Source organism: Pleurodeles waltl, chromosome 11 (genome assembly GCF_031143425.1).
Source record: "Pleurodeles waltl isolate 20211129_DDA chromosome 11, aPleWal1.hap1.20221129, whole genome shotgun sequence".
NCBI lineage: Eukaryota > Metazoa > Chordata > Amphibia > Caudata > Salamandridae > Pleurodeles > Pleurodeles waltl.
Window position 1 is genome coordinate 20,413,951 of NC_090450.1, and position 27,672 is coordinate 20,441,622.

At 50.9% G+C, this 27,672-nt stretch overlaps 1 protein-coding gene across 1 annotated transcript in view; it reads left to right on the forward strand.

Moving 5' to 3' along the window:
* Positions 1–27,672, forward strand: part of PSMD1 (proteasome 26S subunit, non-ATPase 1) — a 288,795-nt gene that overhangs the window by 143,470 nt on the left and 117,653 nt on the right. The gene's annotated exons all lie outside the window — the stretch shown is intronic.

Sequence of the window (27,672 nt, forward strand, 5' to 3'; positions counted from 1 at the left end):
GCGAACATTTGGGAGTAAATGGTCCTTGCAGGACCATAAGACTTCCTTGTGAACTTTGGGGCCCTTTCCTCCGTTCCCTAAAGCCAGTGGTACGTGTCGTGTAAAGTACTAGCCCCCTACCCCCACACCATCGCGATATTTTTCGGCTTGCTGCACAGCTTGTGTAGTGTGTGAATAATAGGCCCCTTTGCCTTTTTTAAACACTTAATGTTTTAGATGTTTCGCATTTACCACAGTTGCATTGTTCTCATATTAAATGCCCGTCACATGTGCCCATTTCACTGACGGTAACCAGAACTGCACCTGAGGTCTGTGCTGTTTCGCCGAGAAGCTTTTAAACCTGCGGAATTCTACTTGAAACAAACTTTACGCAGTATTTATAACTCGGCGTGATTAACGGGCTGGTGAAGTATTTATAAATAATGCCCGGGCGCAGGATTCCCGGCTCCACCTGCGTCTGAAAGCCCGGATTATAGGTGGAGCAGACCACCGAAAGCCCTCGTGGAAATGGAAAGACGTAAATATGGAGTAAATCGCCCAGGGCGTCCGCAGGCGGGGTAGGTGAATTCGCCTCGAGCCCAGTCTGGTTTCTAAGGAAAGCACCTCTCCCCGGAATGAAAAGCGACACCCTGCGACTTGGGGTGAGAGGGACCCTTCAACCGAACCACAGTACTGGGAAGGAGCCCTCTGGCTGCCCTGCGGCTCCGCGGTGGCCCTCGGTGGAAGTGGGTGTCCCTTGTGGGCTGCGTGGCTCCTGATCCAGTGGCCTGCGCTGTAACTGTGCGTGTGCCTCTGCGCCCTGAGGTGATGGGGACCCTTAACACATTGCTAGCGTCGGTACCCTGCCTCTCAGCGGTGGCCCTCGGTGGAAGTGGGTGTCCCTTGTGGGCTGCGTGGCTCCTGATCCAGTGGCCTGCGCTGTAACCGTGCGTGTGCCCCTGCGCCCTGAGGTGATGGGACCCTGCTCCCTTAACACATTGCTAGCGTCGGTACCCTGCCTCTCAGCGGTGGCCCTCGGTGGAAGTGGGTGTCCCTTGTGGGCTGCGTGGCTCCTGATCCAGTGGCCTGCGCTGTCACCGTGCGTGTGCCTCTGCGCCCTGAGGTGATGGGGACCCTTAACACATTGCTAGTGTCGGTACCCTGCCTCTCTGGGGGGGTCCCCGGTGGAAGTGGGTGTCCCTTGTGGGCTGCGTGGCTCCTGATCCAGTGGCCTGCGCTGTAACCGTGCGTGTGCCTCTGCGCCCTGAGGTGATGGGACCCTGCTCCCTTAACACATTGCTAGCGTCGGTACCCTGCTGCTCCGCGGTGGCCCTCGGTGGAAGTGGGTGTCTCATGTGGGCTGCGTGGCTCCTGATCCAGTGGCCTGCGCTGTCACCGTGCGTGTGCCCCTGCGCCCTGAGGTGAGGGGGACCCTGCACCCTTAACACATTGCTAGTGTCGGTACCCTGCTGCTCCGCGGTGGCCCTCGGTGGAAGTGGGTGTCTCTTGTGGGCTGCGTGGCTCCTGATCCAGTGGCCTTAGCTGCGCTGTCACCGTGCGTGTGCCCCTGCGCCCTGAGGTGATGGGGACCCTGCACCCTTAACACATTGCTATTGTCGGTACCCTGCCTCTCAGCGGTGGCCCTCGGTAGAACTAGGTGTCTCTTGTGGGCTGCGTGGCACCTGATCCAGTGGCCTTAGCTGCGCTGTCACCGTGCGTGTGCCCCTGCGCCCTGAGGTGATGGGGACCCTGCACCCTTAACACAGTGCTAGTGTCGGTACCCTGCTGCTCCGCGGTGGCCCTCAGTGGAAGTGGGTGTCCCTTGTGGGCTGCGTGGCTCCTGATCCAGTGGCCTGCGCTGTCACCGTGCGTGTGCCCCTGCGCCCTGAGGTGATGGGGACCGTGCACCATTAACGCATTGCTAGTGTCTGTACCCTGCCTCTCAGCGGTGGCCCTCGGTAGAACTAGGTGTCTCTCGTGGGCTGCGTGGCTCCTGATTCAGTGGCCTGGGCTGCGCTGTCACCGTACGTGTGCTCCTGCGGTGAAAGGAACATTCACCCTTAACAGTACTTGGGAGTGGCACTCTGGTTCCGCTGTAGTGTCGGTGGAAGAGGGTGTCCCTTGTGGGCTCTGTGGCTTCTGCTTCAGTGACCTGAGCTGCGCCCTCACCGGGCTCGAGTCCCTGCGCCCTGGCATGTGCTAACTCCAGAGAACAGCAGGCACTGGGTGCATGAGGCTAAGAGGGTACGTGGAGTTAATTTGTGTATAGGGCGCGAGAGGCAGAGATGCACATAGTCACCCAGACGTGCATGCGAGCGTCCGCATAGGTGGCGGAGACAGGGAACTAATTACAAAGCCACGAGGCCCTTTCATTCATATTTATTAAAGCCAATACACAGTGCCTTGTTTGGAAAATGTAGTTCTCATTCAGTAAAGGCTCATGCAGGTAAGAGCATGCGCGACCCACTAGAAGGCTGCCTCCGACGGAGTCATGCACATACCAGGCCTTCCAAGTTTCCCAGATCTGTCCTTGAGAAGCTCCCCAGCAAACTGTTTTCCTTGGCATTATGGGACGTGTAGTCCGTTTGTCCCATTGTAAATCTAGGACTGTGAGACCCACGGTTCAAGTATTAGAACCTGGACTTCCTGGCCCGGAAGACTTGCTAGCTTGCTGGGTTCGAGTGCCTGGCATCAGGTGTGACCGTGGCTTAGGCGGCGCAGGGTGTGCGCCATCCTGTCTGGCATCCTGTGGCCTTCTACCCTTCCCTCCATGGCTGTGAGCGGCGCCGGGCGTGCGCCATCCTGCCTGGCATCAGGTGTGCCTCTTTTTCCCCCCTGCAGCCCTGGCTGTGAGCGCGCAGGGTGTGCGCCATTCGTCATGGCATCAGGTGTTGCCCTCTGCCCTTGCAGTCGTGGTTTTGAGCGGCGCAGGGTGTGCGCCATTCGTCATGGCATCAGGTGTTGCCCTTGCAGTCGTGGTTTTAAACGGCGCAGTGTGTGCGCCATTCTGCCTGGCATCTGGTGTGTTCCTCTGCCCTTGCAGCCGTGGCTGTGAGCGGCGCGGGGCGTGCGCCATTCTGGCTGGCATGAGGTGTGACCCTCTGCAGCCGTGGCTGTGAGCAGCCTCTGTGTGCGCTGTTCTGCTGGGGATCAGCTGTGACCGGCGCAGTGTGTGCGCCATTCTGCCTGGCATCTGGTGTGTTCCTCTGCCCTTGCAGCCGTGGCTGTGAGCGGCGCGGGGCGTGCGCCATTCTGGCTGGCATGAGGTGTGACCCTCTGCAGCCGTGGCTGTGAGCAGCCTCTGTGTGCGCTGTTCTGCTGGGGATCAGCTGTGACCTGCGCAGGGTGTGCGCCATTCGGATGGGCCTCAGCTGTGATCCTCTGCAGCCATGGCTGTGGCAGGGTGGGCGCCATTCGCAGGGGCACCAACAATGAACTGATGGTAACCACAGGTTTACGGTTAATTACTTGCAGTTAACAGTTAAGTTGTCTGGCATCAGGTGGAATTTAATTAAATAGCGTATAGTTAAAAAAAAAAAAATACTTATAGCACACGTTTATCAAGCGTGGTGTGCGTGTAGATTTCTGAACGTGCCAAGTCAGCGTGAAGTGAGTTTCATGGATCAGTCCTCCATGTCTCTTGGGTTTCGGGCGGCACTGGGGTCTGTGAAAGCCCTCCTAACGGGTGGGGGGTTTCGACGAAGAACACCGCTTGGGTCGTACACTGTCAGCAACCTTTGTCCGTGTCATTGCAAGGCCAGAGGGGCATCTGTAGTAGCACTATTCGGAACAGCCCTTGCCCATATATTTCAGGGTGGCACTATTCAAGACAGGCCTTTTCCCAAGTCACACTAAATGGCACTATTCAGGGCAGCTCATAACCAAGGTCCTGCAGGGAACACTGTTCAGGTCACCCCCTGCGCCGGTCACAGAGTGGCATTATTCAGGACAGCCCTTGCCCAGGTCTCACAGAGTGACAGTATTCAGGACATCTCATCCCCAGATCACACACAGTGGCTCTGTTCAGGATCGCTCATACCCAGTTCCTACAGAGTGGCATTATTCAGGAGAGCCCTTACCTAGGTCCCGCTGGGTGACGCTATCAAGACAGCCCTTGTTCAGGTCCCACAGGGTGGCACTATTAGGACAGCCATTGCCCAGGGACTTGCAGGATGGCACTATTCAGGGCATCCGTTACTTGGGTCCCGCAGAATTCCAGTATTCAGGACAGCACAAACCCAGGTCCTACAGACTGGCACTATTCAGGGCAGCTCATACCCAGGTTCTACAGAGTGGCATTATTCACAACAGCCTTTACCTATGTCCCGCAGGGGACACTATCCTCACGGCCCCTGCCCACGTCCCGCAGAGTGGCACTATTTCGAGCAGCATTTGCCCAGGTCCCGCAGAGTGGCACTATTCTGGACAGCTGCCCAGGTCTTGCAGGGTGGCACTATTCAGGAAGAGCTCATACAAAAGTCCTACAGAGTGGTACTAGTCAGGACAGCTCATACCCAGGTCCTGCAGGGTGGCGCTATACAAGAGAGCCCTTACCCAGGTGCCACAGGGTGGCACTGTCAGCACAGGCCTTACCAAGGTCCCGCAGGGTGGCACTATTCAGGGTAGGGGTAGTTGGGAAGCGTACCTTGCTCTTGACTGGTTAGTTCGTCCTGCCGCAGGGGATATGTCCTTCCATCCCAAGTATTCCTGTGCTTCTCTCGTCGTCCTGTTTGAAGCCAGTGTGTTTGCCCCCACTTGTGGGGTGGTCCCTCCCCTTTGGTGTGCCCGTCCTAATCCGTCACCCAAGCTAGCATTTGCTCCTCCTCCCCACGGGGCATGTGCCTTTATTTCCCTTTTTTGGAAGAGTGCCAGGGGCACAAGCGAGCGTCAGTTGGGGATAAAAAGGCAGCGGAGGGCATTGGGAGGAAGCGTGCTCTGGCGGTGATGGTTCGTCGACGTGCCTTGGTGGCGAGGTGCTCATCTGTCGTGTCTGGACGGAGCGGGGATTGTCTGCCCTAGCGGTGAGGCGCTAGTCTACTGATCTTGGTGGTAAGGTCACATCTGCTTATTCTTGTATCGAGCATCTCTGACTTGTTCGTTTAGCGCAGCACATCGTTGACTTCCTCAGCCTGGGAGGTGCACCTTCGGCTTGCTCAGCATGTGAGGTACACCTCTGGCTAGCTTAGGCTGTGAGGTGCACCTTCGGCTAGCTCTGGTTGTGGTGTACACCTCTGGCTGTGAGGTACGGCTTTGGCTTGCTCTGGCTGTGAGGTACACCTTTGGCTGTGAGGTACGCCTTTGGCTTGCTCTGGTTGTGAGGTACACCTCTGGCTATGAGTTACACATTTGGCTTGCTCTAGTTGTGAGGTACACCTCTGGCAGTGAGGTACACCTCTGGCTGTGAGGTACACCTTCGGCTTGCTCTGGCTGTGAGGTACTCCTCTGGCTGTGAGGTACACCTCTGGCTTGCTCTGGCAGTGAGGTACACCTCTGGCTGTGAGGTACACCTCTGGCTGTGAGGTACACCTTTGGCTTGCTCAGGAAGTGTTCTACGCCTTTGACTTGCTGAAGCTGTGACACACTTAACTTGCTCAGCCACTGAGGTACACCTTTGGCCTCCTCGGGCACTAAGCTGCGCCTCTGACTTCCTCAGGCTATGAGGTACGCCTTGGCCTTGCTCGGACACTGTTTGCGCAGGCACTGAGGTAAGCCTTGGCTTGCTCAGGCTTTGAGGTACTTCTTTGACTTGCTCTGAAAGTGTCGCTAGGTGTGCCCTTGGCTGCTAACGACATCAAGGATTCCCTCTGGGAAAGAGATGAGCCTTTGGAGTTAGATGTCCCTTTGAATTGTGGAGGCGGTGTGGAGCTGCGCTGGCTTGTCCTGGCAGGGAGGAGCTTCTCTAGCTTGTCCTGGCACTGAGGGCTTGTCCTAGCAGTGAAGGGCTCTCCTGGCTTGTCCTGGCAGTGAGGGGCTCTCCTGGCTTGTCCTGGCAGTGAGGGGCTCTGCTGGCTTGTCCTGGCAGTGAGGGGCTCTCCTGGCTTGTCCTGGCAGTGAGGGGCTCTCCTGGCTTGTCCTGGAAGTGAAGGGCTCCCTTGGTTTGTCCCGGCAGTTAGGGGCTCCTCTGGCTTGTCCTGGCAGTGATTAACTTGCCCTGGCAGTGAATGGCTCTTGCAGCGAGGGTCTCTCCTGGCTTGTCCTGGCAGTGAGGGGCTTGTCCTGGTAGCGAGGGGCTCCTCTGGTAATGAGGGGTCTCCTGGCTTGTCCTGGCAGTGAGGGGCTCCTCTGGCTTGTCCTGGTAGCGAGGGGCTCCTCTGGTAGTGAGGGGTTCTCCTGGCTTGTCCTGGCAGTGAGGGGCTCTCCTGGCTTGTCCTGACAGTCAGATGTCTCTCTGGCTTGTCCTGGCGGCCAGGGTCCCCTCCAGTGTTGGCTTGTCTCCCGGTGCCTGCGCCGAGTCTTTCCCGCTGCGAGGTTGCGGCGGACTGACTGTGCCTGCGGCTCCTGCGCTCAGCCCCCGCCACCGGCCTCCACCCCCACTGACACACACTAGTCCTGGGCTGATTAGTCTTGAGCTGTGGGGTGAGCACTCTCGGTGCGGGACGGTGAGCTCTGCGCCCCTCACTGGCTGTGGGACCCCTGGACGGTGAGCTCTGCGCCCCTCACTGGCTGTGGGACCCCTGGACGGTGAGCTCTGCGCCCCTCACTGGCTGTGGGACCCCTGGACGGTGAGCTCTGCGCCCCTCACTGGCTGTGGGACCCCTGGACGGTGGGCTCTGCGACTCTCTCTGGCTGTGGGACCCCTGGACGGTGTGCTGTGCGCCCCTCTCTAGCTGCAGGACCCATGGACGGTGGGCTCTGCGACTCTCTCTGGCTGCGGGACCCCTGGACGGTGGGCACTGCGCCCCTCTCTAGCTGTGGGACCCCTGGACAGTGGGCTGTGCGCCCCTCTCTGGCTCTGCGCCCCTCTCTGGCTCTGCGCCCCTCTCTGGCTCTGCGCCCCTCTCTGGCTCTGCGCCCCTCACTGGCTGTGGGACCCCTGGACGGTGGGCTGTGCGCCCCTCTCTGGCTCTGCGCCCCTCACTGGCTGTGGGACCCCTGGACGGTGAGCTCTGCGCCCCTCACTGGCTGTGGGACCCCTGGACGGTGAGCTGTGCGCCCCTCTCTAGATGTGGGACCCCTGGACGGTGAGCTCTGCGCCCCTCACTGGCTGTGGGACCGCTGGACAGTGGGCTGTGCGCCCCTCTCTAGCTGCAGGACCCATGGACGGTGGGCTCTGCAACCCTCGCAGGCTGCGGGACCCCTGGACGGTGGGCACTGCGCCCCTCTCTAGCTGTGCGACCCCTGGACGATGGGCTCTGCGCTTCTCTCTAGCTGTGGGACCCATGGACTGTGGGCTCTGCGCCCCTCTGGAAGTGGGACCCATGGATGGTGGGCCCTGCGATCCTCTCTGGTAGTGGACCCCAGGGCGGTTTGCCCCTGCGCCCCTCTATGGTAGTGTGACCCCTGGACGGTGGGCTCTGCGCCGCTCACTGGCTGTGGGACCCCTGGACGGTGGGCTCTGCGACTCTCTCTGGCTGTGAGGCCCCTGGACGGTTGCTCTGCGCCCCTCTCTAGCAGTATGACCCCTGGGCGGTGGGCTCCGCGCTCCTCACAGGAGCTGTGGGACCCCTGGACGGTGAGCTTTGCGCTCCTCACTGGCTGGGGGACCCCATGCTTCCCCTAGACAGTGGACACTGCACCGCCCCCCTCCCACACCCTTCCTAGGTGGGGGAACCCTCCCTGCTCCTGGACAGTGGGCCCCTAACTGCGTCAGACTCCCCCCACACACTCCTGTAATGTCCCTGCGCACGCGGCCTATGGTCGTTGACCTCATGCATAGGATAGCGCTTAGACACAGACACCGCTGTCCCTTTGGGAGGAGGGGGGAGTTTTCAGCATGGCGAGGCTAGTGCTCGTTTACTTGATCCTTTCACGCTTTACATCTGTGTCCTGTCTGTTTCCGAGCCCCCCCCCCCCCCCTCCCCCTCAATAAGGGAACCCCGGCACTGGGAGGAGGATGCTTGGCCCACGATCACACGGTTTGGTGACGCAGAGAAGCCGCTCTTTGGAACCGTAGACATACTCCGTTTGGTGAGTCCTTAGGAAACCTTCAGAGATGAGCGGTCTGGTGCGTTTTCTTTTCCAGTGATTCGGGGGAGGTGAACGTACACAACCCCTCGGAGTGCAGGTGTGTGGGTTTCCTGTGGGGGTTCAGACGGTCCCTTGTGCCTTCTTGGAACCCCAGCAGCAGTGTTGAACCGCCCCGTCCTCTGTGGCGTCTGATTCTGCTGGTGTTCGGGGTGCTGGTCAGTGGTGGCTGTCCTGGTCAGCGGGGTGTATCAATGACTGTGCCTTCTGCCTGCCCCGGCCCCTTATGCCTCTCTGGAGCCCCTGCAGCAGTGTTGAACCGCCCTGTCCTCTGTGGTGTCTGATTCTCCTGGTGTTTGGGGTGCAGGTCAGTGAGTGGCTGCCCTGGTCAGCGGGGTGTATCAATGACTGTGCCTTCTGCCTGCCCCGGCCCCTCCTGCTCATTTACTCCCCCTGCCCTGTGTCACCCGCCTCCCTGGGCCCCAAGTCTGTCACTTGGTGTCTTCCATTGTGGACCCCCATGTGCCTGGACCGTAAGCACGAGGAGCCTCTCGAACAGCCGTGACTTCAACTATCTGAGGCCCCTGAGGGTCAGAGCCTGTCACCCAATGGGAAAGACCTGGGGAGCCTGGGCCGCCTCTCAGGGGCCCTGCTCACCCCCCCTCCCTCCCCCTCCTCCCCTGTGATGGGAGAGACCTGGGGAGCCTGGGCCGCCTCTCAGGGGCCCTGCTCAAACCCCGCCCCGTGATGGGGGGGGGGGGGGGGCCTGCTCCTCCTCCACCGTAGCGGGACATCTTGTTTGGGGGTCAAGGGCAACAAGTTTTTATGTTTACTTTGTCCTTGGGACAAGTAGGCCCAACCCCCTGCAGCACAAACCCTTTGGCTGCCTGTTTACAGAGAGTGGAACTCTCTGCAGTTGAGGTAATGTGTTTCCAAAAGATAATGCTGTTCGAACTTGTATTTATGGTTCATTATTTGAAAGCCTTCATTATTAGGGTGTGTGCTGTAAATAAATGTTTTAAGGTCACACTTCACTACTGACGTTGGTTCCAATACAAAAAAAAAAAAACGTGTACACACGTTTGAAAAGTTTAGGCTAAGAGGCTAAGTATAATGCTCCCAGAATGCTCTCTGTTTATATGCAAATGAAGTGTCATTTAGTAAAATGTGTTGATGCATGCTAGTATTTCCTAAAAATATTTCTAATGGAAAATCAGTGTAACCATTTTCAACACGATTATGGGAAGCATGAAAATAAACAAACACTGACAAAGCCAACTGATCTGACATATTTTTATAAGTCTTTTAGTTTCATCAATGCGTGTCTTGTTTTGACATGGCTTTTGTAACACTTTATTGTTGTGGGAGCTACCAGGCCCTCAACATTGTAACAAACATTGGCAAAACCCCCCCAAAAAGTTTTTGAACTCTTAAAGCACACGTTGCCACCAGCGGCATAACAATGGCCCCGCAGCCGCCCTCCAGGAGGCCCCTTCAGCACAGCACCTGCCCTGAGTGAGTCTGGAGAGGGGGCTCCTCCATGTTCTTTGCAAAGGGGCACCCTCCAGTTTCGTTACGTCACTGACTGCCACTGTAGTTCCTGTACAAGTTCGAACAGCATTATCTTTTGGAAACACATTACCTCAACTGCAGAGAGTTCCACTCTCTGTAAACAGGCAGCCAAAGGGTTTGTGCTGCAGGGGGTTGGGCCTACTTGTCCCAAGGACAAAGTAAACATAAAAACTTGTTGCCCTTGACCCCAAACAAGATGTCCCGGGCGTCGGTAGATAGGAATTCCACATCCCTGTAGGGTCCCACAGTAGGTTAGGTACCACGTTGTAGGTAGGGTACGATGCAACTGTGTAGGTAGGTTTCCACGTGTAGGTAGAGTATCACAGTGTAGGTAGCATACCATGGTGTAGGTTAGGCACGACTATAGGTAGGTTTCCCACGTTGCAGGTAGGTTTCCCACGTTGTAGGTAGGTTTCCATGGTGTAAGTAGGGTACCAGTGTAGTTAGTTTTCCACAGTGTAGGTAGAGTATCACAGTGTAGGTAGCGGACCACGGTGTAGGTTAGGCACAAATTTAGGTAGGTTTCCACAGTGTAGGTAGGGTACCAGAGTGCAGGTAGGTTTCCACAGTGTAGGTAAAGTATCACAGTAAAGGGAAGGCGCCACAGTGTGGAGCCCTTGGGCCGGCGCTTTGCCAGATACCTCCTCTTCCACACCGGTCCATGGACGCTCCACGCCTTCTGAGTGCAGGGGTGTGGAATTTATTAAAATATCTACTTGTCCAGGGGACAGGTTGCTTCTCAAATCTACTTGTCCTGTAAAAAGATCTACTTGTCCCTTTGGTGCCATGTAGTGTGGCGACAAAGTATGGCAGCAATTAATAGCCTCTCTGATTATGCCAGGGCTACTACCATAGTAGGGCTTGAATACTTGGAGTTTCAATCCCTACTGTAGCAATTTCCCTATTTTGCCACCTTTCTGCAGATCTGCATACTGGGGCTGGAGGAAGCAGTAAGCAATAGTTCCAGGGCAGGAATGCCTTTGAGTCTGCAAACCTACTAACCTGCATGTTTTAAAGATTTTTACCAGCTTCTCTCTAATATTTTCCCATAATAAGAAAGGTTGGACGTTTACTCCTGACAATGGCAGAATTAGAACTTCTTCCAGGGTTGGGAAGAAAGTGGCTGGAGGGAAAATTAACTTGCAAATGCTCAATAGATTTTCACATGAGCAAATCTACACATCGTATTTACCCATGCTAAAATAGAGTTCACAAATATTTTATAGGGGTACGACATATACCATGGGTGGACTTTTGTGACTTTCTTTAAGAATTTGGGGCCACAGGTAGGTTCAGATTTGTGACCTGCAAATTGCGAGTCGCAAATCCGAATGTAGGATGGTGTCCTTGACACCATCTGTGATTCGCAAGGGCTTCGCAAATGCCCACATCATGAATAATCATGAGGTGGGTCGCAATTTGCGACCCCCTCGTGAATGGTGGCCTGCTGGAGACAGCAGACCACCATGTCTGTGACTGCTTTTCAATAAAGCAGGTTTTTTTGTTTTTTTTTGTAATGCAGCCCGTTTTCCTTAAAGGAAAACGAGATGCATAACAAAAACGAAAAATGAAACGTTTTCGTTTCATTTTTTCAGAGCAGGCAGTGGTCCACAGGACCACTGCCTGCTCTGAAAAAATGTTTACAGTGACATTCACAATGGGGGAAGGGGTCCCATGGGGATCACTTCCCTTTTGCGAAAGTGTTAGCACCCATTTGAAATGGGTGCAAACTGCGATTGGTTTGCGCCCGCGTTCGCGGTCACAAAACAATCCTACATTGCACTGCGAGTTGCAATTAGGAAGGGAACACCCCTTACTAATTGCGAGTCGCAAAACTGTTTTGTGATTCGGTAACCAGGTTACTGAATCGCAAAACTGGGTATGTGCATCACAATGTGCTTTTTGCACGTCGCAAACAGCGAAAGTCGCTGTTTGCGACATGCAAAAAGCTACCTACATGTGGGTCTTGGTCCCTAATTAGGTCTGGTGTTAACAAAGACATTTTGTTTTTATTAAACTTTTATTTCTCTCTCTTTCGGCTGGCTTTACTGTGAGTGATCGCATTCTGCTCTTCCACAAGGAGCATATTGCCACACAAAGTAGTTTTGTTCAGTGTCAGGAACTACAGTGGCAGTCAGTGACGTAACGAAACTGGAGGGTGCCCCTTTGCAAAGAACATGGAGGAGCCCCCTCTCCAGACTCACTCAGGGCAGGTGCTGTGCTGAAGGGGCCTCCTGGAGGGCGGCTGCGGGGCCTTTGTTATGCCGCTGGTGGCAACGTGTGCTTTAAGAGTTCAAAAACTTTTTGGGGGGGTTTTGCCAATGTTTGTTACAAAGTTGAGGGCCTGGTAGCTCCCACAACAATAAAGTGTTACAAAAGCCATGTCAAAACAAGACACGCATTGATGAAACTAAAAGACTTATAAAAATATGTCAGATCAGTTGGCTTTGTCAGTGTTTGTTTATTTTCATGCTTCCCATAATCGTGTTGAAAATGGTTACACTGATTTTCCATTAGAAATATTTTTGGGAAATACTAGCATGCATCAACACATTTTACTAAATGACACTTCATTTGCATATAAACAGAGCATTCTGGGAGCATTATACTTAGCCTCTTAGCCTAAACTTTTCAAACGTGTGTACACGTTTTTTTTTTTTTTGTATTGGAACCAACGTCAGTAGTGAAGTGTGACCTTAAAACATTTATTTACAGCACGCACCCTAATAATGAAGGCTTTCAAATAATGAACCATAAATACAAGTTGAACAGCATTATCTTTTGGAAACACATTACCTCAACTGCAGAGAGTTCCACTCTCTGTAAACAGGCAGCCAAAGGGTTTGTGCTGCAGGGGTTTGGGCCTACTTGTCCCAAGGACAAAGTAAACATAAAAACTTGTTGCCCTTGACCCCAAACAAGATGTCCCGGGCATCGGGAGATTCAGCACCTTTACCCATCGTTCCAGCTGGAAAGGTCCCTCCTCTAGTCACAAGTCTGTTCTGTCGCAGCCCACACTGTGTGGTTCTGTGGGCAGTCACAGCTCACACCCTGTGGTTCTGGAGGCAATCAGGTTTCACAGCCCACGCCATGTGGTTCTGTGGGCAGTCAGGGTTTACAAGCCAGGCTCTGTGGTTCTGTAGGCAGTCAGGTTTCGCTGCCCAAGCTTTGTGGTTCTGTACGCAGTTAGGTTTCACAGCCCATTCTCTGTTGTTCTGTAGGCAGCCGTGTTTCACAGCCCATTCCGTGTGGTTCTGGTGGCAGTCAGGTTTCACAGCCCCCCACACTCTGTCGTTCTGTAGGCAGTCAGATTTCAAAGCCCACACTCTGGATCTGTGGGCAGTCTGGTTTCACATTTTCTCCCTGTGGTTCTGTGGGCAGTCTGGTTTCACATTTTCTCCCTGTGGTTCTGTGGGCAGTCAGGTTTCACAGCCCACTCCTTGTGGTTCTGTGGGCAATAAAAGTTCACAGCCCATGTTCTATTGGCAGTCAGGTCTCTGGTTCTGTAGGCATTTAGATTTCACAGCCCATACTCTGCGGTTCTGTAGGCAGTTGGATTTCACAGCCCATGCTCTGTGGTTCTGTTGACAGTCAGGTTTTACAGCTCACGCTCTGTGGTGTTAGAAAGTTTTGGTTGTCCGCACTGGTGAAAATAAGGCCTCACAATCCGTGCCATGTGCCGTTGTGGTGCTGTTAGACTAGGCTTACAGCTATAACTGTTGACCTCTAGTCTAGTCCAACAGATGTATAGGGTACCACAATCTCTGTGGCATCTAGACGCCAACAGCAATGTTGTACACACAGTAATCTAGAGTGATACCATTTTAGAAGTAAGGTTTCCACTTTTACCGAAACATCTTTGGCTCGGTCTTTGCCCGAGTCAAGACGGTTCCCCTGCTCCTTTTGACTGACTCATTTTTGCCTCCGAAGCCTTCCTCTCTAAATCTGACATCTCAGTGGGAGGGTCGTCAATTAAGGGTTGAGGTTGGTGTTCCGGTGTCTCACCCTTCTTCGTTGCACTGGTTTATAAATTGCTGTAAGGACACTGAACATTCAGTCTGCTGACCGGGAGCCTGTGTAGTCCAGGGAAGGTAGAACTAACACGTTTCCAGTGCCTCAGTCCGGCTGCTCCTCGAGCTGATGAAATGTGTCTGATATGAAGGAAGCCTGACACGTCTGGGGACCCAAAAAAATCATAGTAGCAAAATGAAGCCAATACCCTATGCTTGTGGCAAGTGGTTCTGTACAAACGATAGAGGCTTCACGTTGGCCCAAAGCCTGTCTAATGGCCGCATGATGTAGACTGCATCTCCAATGAGCAGTCAGATACACCCCCGCCCCTCTCGTGAATTTGATAAATTTACCCTGTGGCGCCGTCCGCCTTTCAGGTTTTGGATGTTATGCTGGTGATACCTTGAGAGAAAATATTTATCTTTCAGACTCAGTCCCGCGGTCAAGGGAACTGCAGCACAGTTCCACATTCTGTGGTACACCAAATTTCCTTGAAGGCTGTTGGGTGTGCTTGGAGCGCGCACATGCATCCTCGGCCTGATAGTCCTCTAGGTGGCGGCTTTTCCACGCGGTACCAAGAGATGGAATCCCTAACTTGTAGGTGTAACTCTGGTCTAGCAGACGGAAGTCCACTGCTGGTTACTAGGTTAGAAAGGGCTGCTGCTGGTCAAAGCAGCGCTAGAACACTTGTGGGCGCTATAGATTCACTGAGGTGCTGTGGCTTCGGCACTCAGATTGTCAAAAATAGAAAAAAAACTATGCGCCGGGATTGCTGATTGCCAAGGCTTTGACCCTCCTCATGCCTGTTCCACCCCCTACATTTCCTGTTTTTCTATCTCACTTTTGCAGCTTCTTTCCCATCCTGCTCTCGTACCGTGTCACTGTTTTCTATATAGTGGTAATGCAAGTTACTGACAGGTGGGTGGAGAGTAGCCACGGAGACCGCAGTGGAAGTAGGAGGGTTACACACACGAGCGAGGGTCTCTGACAGGACTGGGAAGGGGGCAAGAAGTATCGAAACACAGGGCATTGAGCAGACAAGGATGAGGCACCCTAAGAGAGCTCTGTGGAGTCTGTAGTGAGTTATTGAAGGGATCAAACGAGCAAGGAGATGGTCCTTAGCATAGCTCTGCAGGGTGATGTCTGTGCTGTTGGAGGAGTAGAGACCAGGTCGGGAGAGGCTCCTTAGCACAGCTCCGTACGGTGATGGCTGTGCTCTTGGAGGAGTAGAGACCAGGTCGCTAGAGGTTCCGTAGCATAGCTCGGCATGGTGATGTCTGTGCTCTTGGAGGAGTAGAGACTAGGTCGGGAGAGGTTCCTTAGCATAGCTCCGCAGGGTGATGTCTGTGCTCTTGGAGGAGGAGAGACCCGGTCGGGAGAGGCTCCTTAGCATAGCTAAGCAGGGTGATGTCTGTGCTCTTGGAGGACTAGGAACCAGGTCGGGAGAGGTTCCTGTAGAGGAGTAGAAGCTCCGGACATATACATAAAAAATCTGCTTACACTCCTGGAAGGAAACTTGGTAGCTTCTTTATTAAAAGAATGATCCACGACAGCAGGCAGCACCCTGTTGAGTCCAGAGCCAGCCACCAACTGCCAACGATCGGCTCTAGAACCTTGCCAGAGCACTTATGCAGTTTGGAACACAAAATAGAACAGGTAAGTTAAATGGCATATTTGCCGATGACGCAAACTCATAATTTCCCTCACTGAAGATCCAGACATGACCTAAAGGAACTCTTGCTCAGGAATGGAAGCCGTCGCCACCTGGATGAGAGACAGCTGCCTCAAGCTCAACTCCATCAAGACGAAGCTCATCATCTTCATAAACGCCACCTCGGCTTGGGGCGCCCCCTTCCCCGACCAAGCACGTCTGCAACTTAGGAATCATCCTCGACTCCTCCCTATCCATGACCAGCCAGGTAAACTCTGTCACCGTTCTCCTGCTGGCACACACTCTCCAAACTTCGGAAGATCTTCAGATGGATCCCAACAGACTGTCGCAGGACAGTCACCCAAGCCTTAGTCATTAGCATGCTAGACTACGGCAGCGCCCTCTACGCAGGCACTGCAACTAGGAAAATCAAAAAACTTAAACTCATCCAGAACACCGCCTCTGCCAGACTCATTCTGGACCTCCCTCGCCGAGAACACATCTCCCAACACCTGAGGACCCTGCACTGGCTACCGATCGAGAAGCTAATCACCTTCAAGCTTCTCACCCACACGTACAATGCCATACACAACGCAGGACCAGCCTAACTGAACCACCGCGTCTCCTTCCACACTTCTGTCCGATCCCTCCGCTCTGCCCAGATGTCCCTGACCACAGTCCTTCGCATCTGCAAAACCACCGCCGGAGGGCGATCTTTCACCTACACTGCAGCAAGGAGCTGGAACAAACTCCCCCCCCCCTGCACCTCAGACGTAGGCGGTCACTCACCATCTTTAGGAAGAACCTCAGGACGTGGCTCTTCGGATGATTGGTTGATATATATATGATCTCATTGGTACTACATAAGTATTTGTTGTTTCACTCCTTTGTAAGTGGAAATATATTTTGAGAATATCTTGAAGATTTCATTATATCTGCTACTTTTCCAGGGGGAAAAGTATATTTATATGCCAAATAATTATTGTTGTCCTCAACTTCTTTTCAACAAGGGCAATTGTATGTTTTCTCTGCAAGAGCTAAACATTTTATGTGTGCCTTATAATGTAGATCTGGTTTGGATGTACCTTTACATGGTAAGAGGCCCTGCTCAATGGCACGATATTCTGTTCTTTGTTCCACCAGGGTAGAACATGCAGTTTCATTCTACACATAGGAACAGATTTATCTTCACTAGTTAATTTGGTGATATTGTCCTACGGTCATGGATAGTGTTTCTTACCCATGTTTTCTTTGTCTTTATGATGACATTGCTGTGGTCCTTTCCACAGTATTGATGGGGTGTTTGTGAAAGAATTCACATCCCATTAAGGGAGCAAGTAGCTTAATATTCAATTTTGTTATTTCGCTTCTAACACTGATTGGTCATAATAACATGGATTTTCTTTATTCCGTGTTTTGGTTGTTTGACTCATTATGAGTGTTTCATCTCAGGGGTCTTATGTCATGAAATATGTTAGGACTCACCTACATTCTTTTGAATACTGGCTTTTTGCATCACTATACACCGGTTTTGTTCTAAGAATATAATTTTGATGGTACCAATCATGGGTGATCTATAACCATGTTCTTATCTTTTCTTATAACTTTTTTTACTATAGTCTTTTACATAGTTCTTTTACTAACGATGATGTTCTTCCTCATAGGTATTATTACGAGTGCATAGTCTATTCCTCCAGTACTAGACCAGTTTTCTTCTGGATAAAAGACTTTCAATGTTGTTAGGTTGCTTATGACATACAATTGATATGCTAACATGGATGAGCTTATTTCCATGTGCTCATCTTTTATGGTTTTATTCACCTGTGGTTACTTCCACAGTTTTTGAGGTAGTAGAGTATATTTTTACTCTTCTTAATTTTTTTATGATTATCCAGTCTTTTTTCTCATTTTCTAGACGGGTTTTGTAATAGTTAGAGATTTTTTCAAAGGTCTCAGTTCGCAGTCCCTCCTGCAGGTCATTATGCTTCGGTATCTGATTCTAAATGAAGGAATCTGCGGCTAGATGTCTCTATCAGATGAGCAAGTTACGAGAAATTAAAAAAGGGGGATTATCACAATAGGATCCCCTCACCTTTGAGCACCCCATTGAGGATATTAGTTTCAACTTCAATTAATAGGGTTTTAATGCTGGAAACAGCGGGTACAGAAGGGAGCAGTTCTCAGGGCCATGAGAAGACTGAGATTGTGAAGCCATCCATTTTAGTGCAAAGTGGTGTTGTCCGTCCTAAACATGCCCGCTGCATCTGATATACCAGTCCCAAGATTCATCTAACATCCAAATGCCTTTTTCATTGAAGATGATGCTGTATGATGGCCATGGGGCTGGTACTGCAACTGTGTTGATGAGTAGACGTGGCTTTTGCCACATCCCAGAAGAAGGTTCATCAGGTTTCGGTTCCTTCAACACAATCCTGGCACTACTTACTGAACTGGTTAAAAAGGTTAAGCCCAAAAAAGGGCTAGTAGTAACAAAGTGAAGAATACCTAAGAAAATGTACTTCATAAATTAATACTGCCAGAAGCTGGCCCTCACATTTGCAGAAAGATAAACTGGTTAGGCCTGGCAAGGAAACAGAAAAATAAATTCATGTTTGTACTTTTGGGAATAATGTTAGAATGTGTGAGGTGATGATGGTAGCTACTTTTTATGTTATTAAAGAGGCTTTAAAGGTCAAGTGCACTTAAAAATTGTATTTATTTAATTTCCTAGAGACCACCTCATAAACTTAATGAATTTACTTATTACCACATTTGTGGCTCCTTTGCAACATAAAGTTAATCTGTGGCAGTTGATCTGCAGCGAGTTTGACGAAGCCGCATTTTCTGCAGTTCCTTTAAGATGTAATCTACTAGGGCATTTCAGTGTGAGGCGGATAATCGAGCACCAATATGACAGAAAGCATAAAAGTTAAAAAGTTATATAGTTGGCTAAATTTGAATCCAGATCTCTTATGCTCGATGTGCAGTAGGTGTCAAGGAGATTTCCTACATTTTTGTTTTAATTTCTTATTTGCTACGTCTGACCTAAAAAGCGACTTCTCTACATCCTTACTAGTTGTTTTAACTCCAGTTCTGACATTTGAAACATGTATTACCAGTCGGTAGACTATAAGGGCATCATTATTTGTCTGGTGGTCCATGGACTGCCAGACTCACCGTTGCAAGTGGACCGCCACGGTAGTGGCGGTCTGCCTGCCATATTATGACCGTGGCGGAGATGCCACAGTGAAAAGGCTGCCACTACCAGGCAGGCTTGGCAGTATTGGCGTTTCAATTCCGACAGGGCAGTGCTGCAAGCAGCCCTGCCCTTCGGGTTATGAGTCCCATTCCGCCAGCCTTTTCTGGGCGGTTTACACCGCCAGGGAAAGGCTGGCAGAATGGGTGATACGGGGGCTCCTGCACTGCCCATGCTCCTGGCATGGGCAGTGCAGGGGTCACCATGCACAGCCAGTCGTGCATTTCACTGCACAAATAATGGCAGTGAAATGTGCAATGGGTGCTGCTGCACCCGCTGCACCACCATATTGGCCTCGGTACCATTAGGAGGCAGCGTCAATGTAAAGGCTCTGTTGCCCGCCGACCCAGCGGAAAAGTCATAATTGGGCCAGCTGGGGCTTCACCGCACTGGAGGTGAAGTGGCAGCAATGAGTTCCGCGGGCGGCAGTGCTGCCCGCCGAACTCATAATGACCCCCTAAGTCTCCGAAACATGTGTACCTGATGCTGTGGTGCACGGTCCCTTTGACACCCTATTCATTTGCATCACATATTTTCATATTGATTTGCCCTTTGGAACATTACTTCATAGATATGATATTTTCAGTCTATCAATATCAACGACTTCATGAGCCAGAGCTCAAGACGAATTTAGCCAGAGAAGCAGCATTTTGTAAATTTAGTAGCTTTCATATGGTCTTGTTTGCAGTGAGGTTAAGCCTCTCAAAAACAAGAAAGCCAGAACTTCATAATGCATCATGTTGTCAATTTTGACTGTATCCAGTTAGAGCCGCCCCAAGCGCCTGGCATAATTGTACATTAATCGCTCTGTATAGTGCACCATGAGATCTTTGTTGTAGCTCCGGTGTGTGCTAGCATCACTTGAAATTAGCATCTAGAAGAGCACCCTAGGACGGATAGCTATTTATTTGTTCTCTTCTCAATTTATTAATATGCCAAGAAAGAGTTGGCTAATCTCCCGGACAACGTAACAATGGTCTGAAATAGATTCACCTTTAGAATGTTTACATGATCCTAGTCAAGTAGGCCATGAATAAGAGCTTGTGAGCCGAGCAGCACCGCTGGGAGAAGGGCCACTTCATTGTAGTTGGTACCCAAGAGAAGCTCAAGGTCTAGTGGTGTCTGCGGAGCCTTAGAACGGGAGGACATCAAGCGCTAATCGTCAGCTGCCATTATTGTTGGCACTAGGCTTTGCCATTAAATCTAATGATGTGGTGGCACTCCTGGGCTTGAAACACACATGAGCCAAGGCTATATATAGGGCCTGATTATGAGCTTGGCGGATGGGATGCTCGTGACGGATAACCTGTCCGCCGTAGTAAAAGTTCCATTATATCCTATGGAATTTGTAAAACGGCGGGCGGGATATCCCTCACGTTCGTGACTGAGCATCCCATCTGCCAAGGTCGTAATCAGGCCCATAGTCTCAGCCTGGCCTAACTGTAGATTTCAAGACCCCATACCCTGTCCCTTATTCTGCAAACAGCTGTTGCTCCCCTTAGATGTCATCAGACTGCCGGTCTGCTCATTGGATGTGCCAATATCGCCTTCAGTTTGTGCTTCACCTACATGTGAATGCACATGTGAGTACTTTTTTTGTGTTGGTGTGTTTTTCACAAGTAGAATACCCCTTTGTAAGGAAATGCCTCCTTGGCATGGTTGCCCCCCTGACTTTTTGCCTTTGCTGATGCTATGTTTACAATTGAAAGTGTGCTGAGGCCTGCTAACCAGGACCCAGCACCAGTGTTCTTTCCCTAACCTGTACTTTTGTATCCACAATTGGCAGACCCTGGCATCCAGATAAGTCCCTTGTAACTGGTACTTCTAGTACCAAGGGCCCTGATGCCAAGGAAGGTCTCTAAGGGCTGCAGCATGTCTTATGCCACCCTGGAGACCTCTCACTCAGCACAGACACACTGCTTGCCAGCTTGTGTGTGCTAGTGAGAACAAAACGAGTAAGTCGACATGGCACTCCCCTCAGGGTGCCATGCCAGCCTCTCACTGCCTATGCAAGTATAGGTCAGTCACCCCTCTAGAAGGCCTTACAGCCCTAAGGCAGGGTGCACTATACCATAGGTGAGGGTACCAGTGCATGAGCATGGTACCCCTACAGTGTCTAAGCAAAACCTTAGACATTGTAAGTGCAGGGTAGCCATAAGAGTATATGGTCTGGGAGTCTGTCAGACACGAACTCCACAGCACCATAATGGCTACACTGAAAACTGGGAAGTTTGGTATCAAACTTCTCAGCACAATAAATGCACACTGATGCCAGTGTACATTTTATTGCAAAATACACCCCAGAGGGCACCTTAGAGGTGCCCCCTGAAACTTAACCGACTGTCTGTGTAGGCTGACTAGTTCCAGCAGCCTGCCACACTAGAGACATGTTGCTGGCCCCATGGGGAGAGTGCCTTTGTCACTCTGAGGCCAGTAACAAAGCCTGCACTGGGTGGAGATGCTAACACCTCCCCCAGGCAGGAGCTGTGACACCTGGCGGTGAGCCTCAAAGGCTCACCCCTTTGTCACAGCCCAGCAGGGCACTCCAGCTTAGTGGAGTTGCCCGCCCCCTCCGGCCACGGCCCCCACTTTTGGCGGCAAGGCTGGAGGGAACAAAGAAAGCAACAAGGAGGAGTCACTGGCCAGTCAGGACAGCCCCTAAGGTGTCCTGAGCTGAGGTGACTCTAACTTTTAGAAATCCTCCATCTTGCAGATGGAGGATTCCCCCAATAGGGTTAGGATTGTGACCCCCTCCCCTTGGGAGGAGGCACAAAGAGGGTGTACCCACCCTCAGGGCTAGTAGCCATTGGCTACTAACCCCCCAGACCTAAACACGCCCTTAAATTTAGTATTTAAGGGCTACCCTGAACCCTAGAAAATTAGATTCCTGCAATTAACAAGAAGAAGGACTGCTGAGCTGACAAACCCCTGCAGAGGAAGAACAGAAGACACCAACTGCCTTGGCCCCAGACTTACCGGCCTGTCTCCTGCCTTCCAAAGAAACCTGCTCCAGCGACGCTTTCCAAGGGACCAGCGACCTCTGAATCCTCTGAGGACTGCCCGGCTTCGAAAAAGACAAGAAACTCCCGAGGACAGCGGCACTGCTCCAAAAGAACTGCAACTTTGTTACAAGGAGCAGATTTAAAGACCCCTGCAACTCCCCGCAAGAAGCGTGAGACTTGCACACTGCACCCGGCCGCCCCCGCGCTGCTGAGGGTGTACTTTTTGTGCTGACTTGTGTCCCCCCCGGTGCCCTACAAAACCCCCCTGGTCTGCCCTCCGAAGTCGCGGGTACTTACCTGCTGGCAGACTGGAACCGGGGCACCCCCTTCTCTCCATTGAAGCCTATGTGTTTTGGGCACCTCGTTGACCTTTGCACCTGACCGGCCCTGAGCTGCTGGTGTGATAACTTTGGGGTTGCTCTGAACCCCCAACGGTGGGCTACCTTGGACCCAAACCTGAGACTTGTAAGTGATTTACTTACCTGACAAAACTAACAAAAACTTACCTCCCCCAGGAACTGTGAAAATTGCACTGTGTCCACTTTTAAAACAGCTTATTGTGTTTTATGTAAAAAGTATACATGCTAAAGTAATGATTCAAAGTTCCTAGAGTACTTACCTGCAATACCTTTCAAATGAGATATTACATGTAGAATTTGAACCTGTGGTTCTTAAAATAAACTAAGAAAGGATATTTTTCTATAACAAAACCTATTGGCTGGATTTGTCTCTGAGTGTGTGTACCTCATTTATTGTCTATGTGTATGTACAACAAATGCTTAACACTACTCCTTGGATAAGCCTACTGCTCGACCACACTACCACAAAATAGAGCATTAGTATTATCTCTTTTTACCACTATTTTACCTCTAAGGGGAACCCTTGGACTCTGTGCATGCTATTCCTTACTTTGAAATAGCACATACAGAGCCAACTTCCTACATTGGTGGATCAGCGGTGGGGTACAAGACTTTGCATTTGCTGGACTACTCAGCCAATACCTGATCACACGACAAATTCCAAAATTGTCATTAGAAATTGATGTTTGCAATTTGAAAAGTTTTCTAAATTCTTAAAAGACCTGCTAGGGCCTTGTGTTAGATCCTGTTTAGCATTTCTTTTAGAGTTTAAAAGTTTGTAAAAGTTTGAAATAGATTCTAGAACCAGTTTTAGATTCTTAAAAAGTATTCCAACTTTTAGAAGCAAAATGTCTAGCACAGATGTGAATGTGGTGGAACTCGACACCACACCTTACCTCCATCTACAGATGAGAGAGCTAAGGTCACTCTGTAAACTAAAGAAAATAGCAATGGGCCCCAAACCTACCAAAGTACAGCTCCAGGAGCTTTTGGCAGAGTTTGAAAAGGCCAACCCCTCTGAGGATGGCAACACAGAGGATGAAGATAGTGACTTGGAGGGAAATTCCCCCCCTCCAGTCCTACTTAGGGAGAGCAGGGCTTCTCAAGCCCTGACCCCACAAATAATAGTCAGAGATGCTGGTTCCCTCACAGGAGGGACCAACAACTCTGAAATCACTGAGGATAACTCCAGTGAAGAGGACATCCAGTTAGCCAGGATGGCCAAAAGATTGGCTTTGGAAAGACAGATCCTAGCCATAGAAAGGGAAAGACAAGAGATGGGCCTAGGACCCATCAATGGTTGCAGCAACATAAATAGGGTCAGAGATTCTCCTGACATGTTGAAAATCCCTAAAGGGATTGTAACTAAATATGAAGATGGTGATGACATCACCAAATGGTTCACAGCTTTTGAGAGGGCTTGTGTAACCAGAAAAGTGAACAGATCTCACTGGGGTGCTCTCCTTTGGGAAATGTTCACAGGAAAGTGTAGGGATAGACTCCTCACACTCTCTGGAAAAGATGCAGAATCTTATGACCTCATGAAGGGTACCCTGATTGAGGGCTTTGGATTCTCCACTGAGGAGTATAGGATTAGATTCAGGGGGGCTCAAAAATCCTCGAGCCAGACCTGGGTTGACTTTGTAGACTACTCAGTAAAAACACTAGATGGTTGGATTCAAGGCAGTGGTGTAAGTAATTATGATGGGCTGTACAATTTATTTGTGAAAGAACACCTGTTAAGTAATTGTTTCAATGATAAACTGCATCAGCATCTGGTAGACCTAGGACCAATTTCTCCCCAAGAATTGGGAAAGAAGGCGGACCATTGGGTCAAGAGAAGGGTGTCCAAAACTTCCACAGGGGGTGACCAAAAGAAAGGGGTCACAAAACCTCCCCAGGGGAAAGGTGGTGAGACAGCCAAAAATAAAAATAGTAAAGAGTCTTCTACAGGCCCCCAAAAACCTGCACAGGAGGGTGGGCCCAGAGCCTCTTCACAAAACAATCCTGGGTACAAGGGTAAAAACTTTGATCCCAAAAAGGCCTGGTGTCGAAACTGTAGTCAGTCTGGACACCAAACTGGAGACAAGGCCTGTCCCAAGAAAAGTTCCACTCCAAACTCCAATCCAGGTAACACTGGAATGGCTAGTCTCCAAGTGGGATCAACAGTGTGCCCAGAGCAAATCAGGGTCCACACTGAAGCTACTCTAGTCTCTGAGGGTGGGGTGGATTTAGCCACACTAGCTGCCTGGCCGCCTAACATGCAAAAATACAGGCAGCAGCTCTTTATTAATGGGACAAGTGTAGAGGGCCTGAGGGATACAGGTGCCAGTGTCACCATGGTGACAGAGAAACTGGTTTCCCCTGGCCAATACCTGAATGGAAAAACTTATACAGTCACCAACGCTGACAATCAGACTAAAGCACATCCCATGGCAATGGTAACTTTAGAATGGGGAGGGGTCAATGGCCTGAAACAGGTGGTGGTCTCCTCAAACATCCCAGTAGACTGTCTGCTTGGAAATGACCTGGAGTCCTCAGCATGGGCTGAGGTAGAACTAAAAACCCATGCAGCCATGCTGGGTATCCCTGAACTGGTGTGTGTAAAAACAAGAGCACAATGCAAGGCACAGGGTGAAAAAGTAGAGCTGGAGTCTGGAAGAAAGGCCCAGCCTACCAAGAGAAAAGGAAAGTCAGTTGGGAAACCAACTGCAACACCGTCAGAAAAAGAGAACCTCTCTTCTCAGGAAGAAGTTCTGCCCTCTGAGGGAACTGAGCCTTTGGAACTTGAACCTTATCAGGTTGAGCTCTTAGGCCCAGGGGGACCCTCAAGGGAGGAGCTGTGTGAGGGACAAGAAACCTGTCCCTCTCTTGAAGGCCTTAGGCAGCAAGCTGCTGAAGAGTCCAAGGGCAAGAAAAATGGAACACATAGGGTCTATTGGGAAGATGGACTCCTGTACACTAAGGCCAGAGACCCCAAACCTGGTGCCACTAGGAGAGTGGTAGTGCCTCAGTCGTTCAGAGAGTTTATTCTGACCTTAGCCCATGATATTCCCCTTGCTGGGCATTTGGGACAAACCAAGATGTGGGAGAGGTTAGTCAACCACTTCTACTGGCCCAATATGTCCCACAAGGTTAAGGAGTTTTGCCTCTCCTGCCCCACCTGTCAAGCCAGTGGTAAGACAGGTGGGCATCCAAAGGCCCCCCTCAATCCACTTCCAGTGGTGGGGGTCCCCTTTGAAAGAGTGGGTGTGGACATAGTTGGTCCACTAGAACCTCCCACAGCCTCAGGAAATATGTATATCCTAGTAGTAGTGGATCATGCTACTAGGTATCCTGAAGCTATCCCCCTTAGGTCGACTACTGCCCCTGCAGTAGCCAAGGCCCTCATTGGTATCTTTACCAGAGTGGGTTTCCCTAAGGAGGTGGTGTCTGACAGAGGTACCAACTTCATGTCAGCATACCTAAAACACATGTGGAATGAGTGTGGGGTGACTTACAAATTCACTACACCATACCATCCACAAACTAATGGCTTAGTTGAGAGATTCAACAAGACATTAAAAGGCATGATCATGGGGCTCCCAGAAAAGCTCAAAAGGAGATGGGATGTCCTCTTGCCATGTCTGCTTTTCGCTTACAGAGAGGTGCCACAGAAGGGAGTAGGATTCTCACCCTTTGAACTTCTGTTTGGTCACCCTGTAAGGGGACCACTTGCTCTTGTTAAAGAAGGCTGGGAGAGACCTCTTCATGAGCCTAAACAGGACATAGTGGACTATGTACTTGGCCTTCGCTCTAGAATGGCAGAGTACATGGAAAAGGCAAGCAAAAACCTTGAGGCCAGCCAACAGCTCCAGAAGTTTTGGTATGACCAAAAGGCTGCAATGGTTGAGTTCCAACCAGGGCAGAAAGTCTGGGTTCTGGAGCCTGTGGCTCCCAGGGCACTTCAGGACAAATGGAGTGGCCCTTACCCAGTGCTAGAAAGGAAGAGTCAGGTCACCTCCCTGGTGGACCTGGGCACAAGCAGGAGCCCCAAGAGGGTGATCCATGTGAACCGCCTTAAGCTCTTCCATGACAGGGCTGATGTAAATCTGTTGATGGTAACAGATGAGGATCAGGAGGCAGAGAGTGAACCTCTCCCTGATCTTCTGTCATCAGACCCAAAAAATGGCTCAGTAGATGGAGTGATCTACTCAGACACCCTCTCTGGCCAACAGCAAGCTGATTGTAGGAGAGTCCTACAACAGTTTCCTGAACTCTTCTCCCTAACCCCTGGTCAGACACACCTGTGTACCCATGATGTGGACACAGGAGACAGCATGCCTGTCAAAAACAAAATTTTTAGACAGTCTGACCATGTTAAGGAAAGCATCAAGGTGGAAGTCCACAAGATGCTGGAATTGGGAGTAATTGAGCGCTCTGACAGCCCCTGGGCTAGCCCAGTGGTCTTAGTCCCCAAACCTCACACCAAAGATGGAAAGAAAGAGATGAGGTTTTGTGTGGACTACAGAGGGCTCAACTCTGTCACCAAGACAGACGCCCATCCAATTCCTAGAGCTGATGAGCTCATAGACAAATTAGGTGCTGCCAAATTCTTAAGTACCTTTGACTTGACAGCAGGGTACTGGCAAATAAAAATGGCACCTGTAGCAAAAGAGAAAACAGCATTCTCCACACCTGATGGGCATTATCAGTTTACTGTTATGCCCTTTGGTTTAAAGAATGCCCCTGCCACCTTCCAAAGGTTGGTGAATCAAGTCCTTGCTGGTTTGGAGTCCTTTAGCACAGCTTATCTTGATGATATTGCTGTCTTTAGCTCCACCTGGCAGGATCACCTAGTCCACCTGAAGAAGGTTTTGAAGGCTCTGCAATCTGCAGGCCTCTCTATCAAGGCATCCAAATGCCAGATAGGGCAGGGAACTGTGGTTTACTTGGGCCACCTTGTAGGTGGAGGCCAAGTTCAGCCACTCCAACCCAAGATCCAGACTATTCTGGACTGGGTAGCTCCAAAAACCCAGACTCAAGTCAGGGCATTCCTTGGCTTGACTGGGTATTACAGGAGGTTTGTGAAGGGATATGGATCCATTGTGACAGCCCTCACTGAACTCACCTCCAAGAAAATGCCCAAGAAAGTGAACTGGACTGTGGAATGCCAACAGGCCTTTGACACCCTGAAACAAGCAATGTGCTCAGCACCAGTTCTAAAAGCTCCAGATTATTCTAAGCAGTTCATTGTGCAGACAGATGCCTCTGAACATGGGATAGGGGCAGTTTTGTCCCAAACAAATGATGATGGCCTTGACCAGCCTGTTGCTTTCATTAGCAGGAGGTTACTCCCCAGGGAGCAGCGTTGGAGTGCCATTGAGAGGGAGGCCTTTGCTGTGGTTTGGTCCCTGAAGAAGCTGAGACCATACCTCTTTGGGACTCACTTCCTAGTTCAAACTGACCACAGACCTCTCAAATGGCTGATGCAAATGAAAGGTGAAAATCCTAAACTGTTGAGGTGGTCCATCTCCCTACAGGGAATGGACTTTATAGTGGAACACAGACCTGGGACTGCCCATGCCAATGCAGATGGCCTTTCCAGGTTCTTCCACTTAGAAAATGAAGACTCTCTTGGGAAAGGTTAGTCTCATCCTCTTTCGTTTGGGGGGGGGGGGGGGTTGTGTAAGGAAATGCCTCCTTGGCATGGTTGCCCCCTGACTTTTTGCCTTTGCT